Source organism: Sebastes fasciatus, chromosome 21 (genome assembly GCF_043250625.1).
Source record: "Sebastes fasciatus isolate fSebFas1 chromosome 21, fSebFas1.pri, whole genome shotgun sequence".
In the NCBI taxonomy this organism is placed as follows: Eukaryota; Metazoa; Chordata; class Actinopteri; order Perciformes; family Sebastidae; genus Sebastes; species Sebastes fasciatus.
In genome coordinates this window covers 744,770-752,691 of record NC_133815.1, presented here as the reverse complement: position 1 = coordinate 752,691, position 7,922 = coordinate 744,770, and the positions used below count along the sequence as shown (strand labels likewise).

At 43.2% G+C, this 7,922-nt stretch overlaps 1 protein-coding gene and 1 long non-coding RNA gene across 4 annotated transcripts in view; both read right to left on the bottom strand.

Annotated features, from left to right (window-relative positions):
* LOC141759878 (uncharacterized) overlaps positions 1-7,922 on the bottom strand; it is a 213,177-nt gene that overhangs the window by 40,767 nt on the left and 164,488 nt on the right. The gene's annotated exons all lie outside the window — the stretch shown is intronic.
* fars2 (phenylalanyl-tRNA synthetase 2, mitochondrial) overlaps positions 1-7,922 on the bottom strand; it is a 114,783-nt gene that overhangs the window by 40,767 nt on the left and 66,094 nt on the right. The window lies entirely within an intron of this gene.

Here is a 7,922-nt window from a genome sequence, read left to right as displayed (position 1 = left end):
CGTGATCCTGCATCAGTCTGCTGCAAGTTTTCACAGTTTTTTTCTGTCACTTATAAGATGAAGTTTTCACTCTTACTCAGCTGTACACTAGTTTTCAATTTACAGATCTGAGACTAACACGTTTTACACGAGTCTCTGGGTTCGAACCCGGCATTTACTCCACCGGGAAAAGCTGTGAAACGACAGAAATGAACAGTTTAAAGTTGTTTAAAGTTCAACAATGACAGACCTGCTGTTTCAAAATAAGAGTCTGTAGCCATGCTAGCATCTCTGTGAGGCTGAACGAGGGAATGTCATTAGTTTCACAGGAATTTAGTCATTAACCAACTATTCTATGGTCTTTCAGAGGTTGTAGCAGGTTCAGTTTTAAAATAAGTACGTAAACTAAGTAAAACACGTACAGAAACCACAACGGAAAACACGTCAACAAACGCCACTAACGTAACTTACGAACCAAAACAACGTTCTCCTGTTTAAAAGCCCTGTGTTTGTTGGACCCGTCCACCATAAGTGGTCTTTCTCGGTTGTTATACTGCGTCACTAACTCTAATCAAGAACGGCGTACTCGTGGCATTTATACGCCTTTTTGTGCAAACAGGCTGGAATTACAGCGCATTACTTTTCGTAGGTTTAACAAATTTGTTTTAATGCCACTAATTTAGTTAATGCATTAACGCAACTTGTGATTTTTAGATTGCAGCGAGCTCATCGGTACCAACCAGGTCATGCCAGCTGGTCATGAAGGAGGATAAATAATGCTCCAAACTTACGCTAAATCTTGGCGAGGAAAACAGTCTTAAACTATTTTAAACACGCGGTTGTAATTTGAAACAAAACTTCTTTGTTAGGTTTAGGTATTCTGCGTCAACTGGCATCATAGTAAACTATAAAACCTGATGAATCCGAAAAAAATGTAAAAAAAGTCCAAAAAAGTCTGAAAATTGTCTCAAAAAATGTCTGAAAAAAAGTCCGAAACAAAAACAGAAGAAAAGTCTGATACTGGTGTCATATAAAACTATAAAACCTGATGAATCCATCGGTACCAACCAGGTCATGCCAGCTGGTCATGAAGGAGGTTAAATAACGCTCCAAACTTACACTAAATTTTGGTGAGGAAAAACTTTCAACCTAAAAAACCTCTGACCTCCAGATAAAATGATCATTCCAACCAACACACATCAAAAGATATTTACATTTTTTAAAGAGAAGTCCCGGCGCCTGACTTTCATTGTTGGATTTATTACTTTTATGAAGTCTCGGAAAGAAACCTGTTGTTCCAAGCTGGATTACAAACCGTCTGAAAGGAAGACGATGCAGCCGACACCTCATTAGAAAGCTGCGGTGGTGACGAAGCAGCTGCAAGTTAAAGTAAGTCTCTACACCGCAGCGTTCTGGAGATATTCTAAAAATAGTAACTGGAGTAATTTTCTGTGGTATACGACAGCGTTGACCTCAGGGGGTTAATTCAGATCATATAGACCCAGCAGTAGAGGTGAAAAACGCCTCCCTACTTCTGTGGAGCACTACACGGAGCACCTTTGAGCGTGGAGGTTGCAGATCAGAATAGCGTGGTAATATGAATGATGGTTTGTGAATGGGGGGGCGTGTTGGACGGGAACAGGATTAGTTGGTATGCTGCTGGTCACACTGAGCCCGCTGGAGAAACAGGATGTGTCACTGCAGAAAGAGAAAGAGGCGCTGAGGGAGAGATTAGATTCCTGTATCGTCACTTTCACACAGATCTGCAGGAATAATTAGCGGCGAGCAGCAGCGCCGCGGCCGCGGGCTGTGATTTGGCTTCCAGACTGGTATTGTGAGGTCAGCGGCGGGGTGAGGAGTGGGCGGAGAGGCTCGGGATGTAATCTGGACATTTTTCTAAATATTTGTGCGTGGGGGCATTCAAATGGCTCTCCACTAATGAACAAACACACCCACGAGCACACGCACGCACACACACACACACACACACACACACACACACACACACACACACACACACACACACACACACACACACACATGCACAGAACAAGAGGCGGACGGCGAGCGAGCTAGCGGGAAGAAGAATTACCTGCTTTGATTGGAAATGCTTCTGCTTATTATGATGATGTGTAACCTGCCTGCCCCCCCATCCCTCCTCGTAGGTGTGTGTGCGTGAGTCCACAAAGCGCCCGTGCAACGCACCCACTTCCTCCTTTACATCCTGGTCTTGTCGCTGCCGGTCCAATCAGCAGATGGGGAATGTGGTTTCTATGCTAATGAGCGCTGGGTCGAGGGGTCGCGGGAGATGAGGGAACACGCTGGAATAAATCTCCACTTCATCATAACGCACAATCAATCAGATCCGTGACCCCTCTTCCTCCTCTTCCTCCTCTTCCTCCTCCTCTTCCTCCACACCCTTTCTTTTTCTTCACCTCCTTCATTCTCCTCTCCTCTGCCACTCTTCCCTTCTTTTCTGACTCACACACCTCCGTCACTATTCTCTCCCCTCTACTTTCATTTATTCTTTCATTTTTCCTCTCCTCACATTTGATTTTTCAATAATTCCCCCCGCCGTTCTCTCAGTCTCTAACGTCTTTTCTCTCCAGCTTCTGTCGTTTTCCATCACTCGCTGTTATTGTTTTTCCTTTTTTCAGGCTTTTCATCTCATCTCTGGTCTCCTCCGCTGTCGACAGAAACTACGACAAGAATCATTCATAAAGCACATGATGGAAATACGATGAAAACAAAAAACTAAAAAACGTTTGAAAACAAAAATGATGAGTATGATGAACGAATAAAAACGTAATGATGATGTAATAAAGAAACAGACAAATGAACTCATTTCTATTCTAATGCAAAAGCTGCAGAATCACACAGTAAACCGTTAATCAAGCTGTCGCACGTTTTGCATGTTGCATTTCCAACACGATCTCACAGAAGGCGTATAAATACCACCACATCTTAAGGATTTTCGCGTGTCATTTCTGTGCCACGACTTTAAAATGTGAAACAGTCGCGGTTATGTTTAGGCAACAAAACCACTTAGTTAGGTTTAGGAGAAACATCATGGTTGGGCTTAGAATAAGTAGGTAAACTAAGTACAATCCGTACAAAAACAACGTAACATAAGTACGGAACTACGTCACTAAAAACACGTCACAAACGTCGGTTGTCGTTTGACGTCTGTTGGATCAGGTTATCATGTCGTCTGATCTCAGTATGAATCCAACAATAGTCATAATACTGAAATGTAACTACATAAAGACTAGATGTCAAACTGGGGTCTACCATCTTCCATATCATGTTTCCTTTCTCTTACTTTTCCTTTGCTTTTCCTTCCCCGTGTTCCTCCTTTCCTCGTCTTATTTGATTCAGATTTTGAAACCCTCTCTTCGTTTCTTTCCTCCCCGCTGTTGGCTTCAATTCCTCCCCGATAAAAACATCATTTCTTCTCCCTCTCCTCTCATCCGTCTCCACTCCTCCTAATTATATTTGCCATGAATATATTTATGACTGCATTATTAGAGACTGTGCGACGGCGGTTGTGGTTTTAAGCTGCATGATTGTGATTAAGTGTAATGATTACAAAGGCAGCCGTGACAGGAAACACCGCTTGTAATTAGACGGGGTGACTGCAGCTTTCTGCGAGTGGAAGCGGAGACTTTTTAATGCCAGTTCAAATATAATTTAAAACCAGATCCACCTAATAAATGAGAGTAAAACTAAAGCAAATACAAAGCTGTCAACCAGGAGGATTTCTCACAAGAAAAGCAAGTACATTACGAAGACATTTATTATTCATCTCGTGCCACATTTAAAGAAATTAACCACTTGACAAACTTCCCTTTTAGACTTAGAAATATGGTTCTCTAACTTGGAAAAAGGAGCTCACATAAAGTCTTTGACAACTGAGAGAAGACCTCTCGGTGGCTGAGAGTTTGCAACGCTGAACGTCGCTGATTTTTCTACTCACCAGGTATTTTTAAATGCTGTCAACTACAAAAATATTGAAATACCGCTCATTATTTTTTCAAAATCTTGGTCTTTGAGATGTGATAGGAAAGAAAACATTAACTGACTAACTCAAGGGAGTTTCCTTGTGCCTAAACTTTTTATTCCTTCTAGTTTCTGGAATTATGGAGAGAAATAAACTATTGAGACCAAAAAGCAGAGCTGGAAAAAGAGTTGGGGGCATCAGTCTGGAGGTTTGGTTGTTTCTGGGATGGAATACGGGTCTATAAACTGGGAACGAGGTGTAGGGCAGGTAGAGGGTATACAACTCATCGATAAAGTTGAGGTTTGGGAAGTTGTATTGGTCTATACACCAGAGTTTTGAAGGTGTTGGACTGGTCTATGAACTGGAGGTTTGGGGGTGTAGAACTGATTCAGGATATCTGGGAAGTAGGACAGGCTTATACACTGTAAAGTTGGGTGTCAGGACAGGTCTGTAAACTGGAGGTAAACGGGGTTTAGGCCTGGTATAACTGGAGGGGTAAGCATGAAGGACTGGTCAGTAAACAGGTGATTTGGGGGTGCAGATTTGGTCTTTAAACTGGAGGTTTGGGGTCGCGGGACACGTTTATAAACTAGGTTTTTGGGGTTGTACACTTCATCTGTTGATTTGAGATTAGCGAAGTAGGGCTGATCCAAAACCTGGAGACTTGCAGGTATTGGACTGGTCTATAAACTGGAGTTTAGGGGATTTACAACTCACCTATTCCACTTGTGGTTTAGGGTTCAGGACTGGTTGACATTTGGGGGTGTAGAACTGGTCTATTAACTGAGATTTGAGGAGTAGAAGGGGTGTATGAACTGGAGTTTTTGGATGTACAAATGATTGATAAATGGAAGTTTACAACTGGTCTATAACCTAGATGTTTTGATGTGTACTAAGTAGGGTCTTGGCAGGGTAGGACTGGTCTATAAACTGGAGATTTGAGGGTTTGGGACTGGTCTATAAGCTGGAGATTTGGGGTTCATGACTGGTCTTTACAGTTAACGTTTGGGGGGTATGATCTGGGGTGTTTGGGTGTACAAATGGTGGGTAAATGGAACTGGACACCTGGTCTATAACCTAGAAGTCTTGGCGTGTATTAACTGGAGGTTTGCAGAATAGAACTGGTCTATAAACTGGACATTTTAGGTTGCAGGACTTGTCTATAACCTTCAGACGTGAGGCTCCAGACTCCGACACAGCCTTGCATTTGGGCTGCAGGGTTTTGAACTCTCTGCGAACATGTACTCATCAGACTCTGAGTGTCAGAGCGAGGAGTGTCTTCGCCTTCCGCTGCATCAGATCTGAGGATCTTGAGCCTGTCAGCCCGTCTGGATCATCTCAACCACCGGGATCAACGGCGAAGAGTCTGTGAGCTGATGAACATCATCCAGAGCTGCCGGCAGATTAACTGACACTGAGGCTAATGAAGAGCTTTCAACGCAAGAAAAATCACACATCTGACACACGAGATGCTGACGTACAGGCGGCCAAGAAGAAAGCCGGGAAAGACGCCTGACTGATGCTCAACAGTCAGTCTGAGTGTGTGTGTGTGTGTGTGTGTGTGTGTGTGTGGGCAGAATATCATTGAACTGAGCTGCCGTGTGGCACAGACATCAGCCAAAACAGATTGCACGACACAAAGCGAGGATAGATGGCCCGAGAGCAAACATTGCAGTGTGTGTTTGAGATGAGACAGCCCCCTGCACTCCCTCTTTCTACTCACACTCAGCTCTGCAATGCCAGGCCTCCTCCTCCAGCCAATCAGGACAGCTCACTGATTGCGGTGGGGGCTCTGTGTGTGTGTGTGTGTGTGTGTAGCCGTATCGCCGTCTGTCGATGACGTCATCGTTTAATGGTCACGTGACGCGTGACGGCAGCAGTGATGCATCTGTGTGAATAATGTGACATCTGTGTGCAGACTCATGTGTTCACACAGAACAGAAAAAACACTCGGACGGGAAAACGTGAATAATCCGTCCAATAGCAAATGTAGTTTGTTATTTGTCTAATTCTGAGCTAAAACATCAGAAAGTATTGGACTAAATCAGAGCTAAAACACCAGAGAATATTGGACTAAATCAGGGCTGAAACACCAGAGAATAATGGACTAAATCTGGGCTGAAACACTAGTGATTATTGGACCAAACCAGTACCAAATAACCAGTGATTACTGAAACAAACCAGTGCCAAGTTACCAGTGACTGTTTGAGCAAATCAATGCTAATCTACCAGTGATTATTGGACCAAACCAGTGCCAAATAACCAGTGAATATTGGAGCAAACAACTGCTAATCAACCAGTGAATATTGGACCGTACCAGTGCCAAGTAACCAGTAGATATTGGGATAAACAAATGCTAATCAACCAGTGAATGTTGGACCAAACCAGTGCCAAATAACCAGTAGATATTGGGACAAACAAATGCTACTCAACCAGTGAATCTTGGACCAAACCAGTGCCAAATAACCAGGGATTATTGGAGCAAACCAGTCCTAATTAACCAATGAATAGTGGACCGAACCCATGCCAAGTAACCAGTGAAAATTGGACCATCACTCTTTCAGTCTCTCACCTCTCCTTCCTCTACATTTACATTTTTCAAGTCTTTTTCTGTTGCTCTTTGCTTCCCCTTCCTCCCATCCCTCCTTCCTCCTCCCCACCTCTCTAATCCCTACATTTACAGCCTCTCCTCTTTCCTCCTCCATCACTCTTATAGCTCATTCCTCCTTCTCACCTCATCCATTTCTCCTCCACGTTCCCACCATCACTCCTTTTGTCTCTTTTAATTCTACCTGCACTTGTTCATCCCAGCTCTCCGCTTCACTCTGCCGTCCATCACTGTTCTCTTACTTCCTCCTTCATCCCTTCATCCACTTATCCTTTTACGTTTCAAAATAAAAGGCCCATGTGCTGGTGTTGATTTTAAAGGGGGACCATCAGTCCCAGTTTCAGACAGCAGCTGTATCGGACCAGTTAGAGGAACAAGTTAATACGAAGCCCTCGGAGGCTCATCTTTTCACCTCACACAGCCACACACTCATCCGTCACCATTCGCAGTCCTAAATGGACTATTGGCAGCCTCCACCAGTCCCCCAACACCGTGATTTATAGATGGAAACTCTCACTGGCAGCTCTCGAGGAGGGAAATATGACTGCAATGCAACACGGGAGTCAAACGGGCAGAGAAAGAGGGGAAATGGACTTTTGCTTGTTCAACTCAAAATGACAGATATAAAACAAATGTTGTGCAACTAGAAAATGTATAGGACAATTACAGTCACAAAGACTTTATATAAAAGGAGGTTGCAAACAGAAAATTGGAGCATTTAATAAAAGAAATGACTGCAAAAAAAATCAAGAAGAAAACTACATGATGTCCTGTGAAAACCATGCATCATGACGTTTCAACTATTTAATTCTTAACAACACAAATCAATGACAGATATTGATCCAGAAACCCTCACAGGTACTGCATTTAGCATAAAACAATATGCTCCAATCATAACATGGCAAACTGCAGCCCAACAGGCAACAACAGCTGTCAGTGTGTCAGTGTGCTGACTTGACTATGACTTGCCCCAAACTGCATGTGATTATCATAAAGTGGGCATGTCTGTAAAGGGGAGACTCGTGGGTACCCATAGAACCCATTTACATTCACTGATCTGGAGGTCAGAGGTCAAGGGACCCCTTTGAACATGGACATGACAATTGACAGTTTGGAGCGTTATTTAACCTCCTTCGTTACGAGCTAGTCTGACCTGGTTGGTACCGATGGATTCATCAGGTTTTATAGTTTCAAATGATACCAGAATATTCACTCTAGCTTTAAAACTGAACCCGCTACAACCTACAAATCATAAGTTGCGTTAAAGGAATTAAAACTATTTTGCGTTAAGGCGTTATTATCTCATTAACTTTGACAGCCCTGTTGTTTAAATGG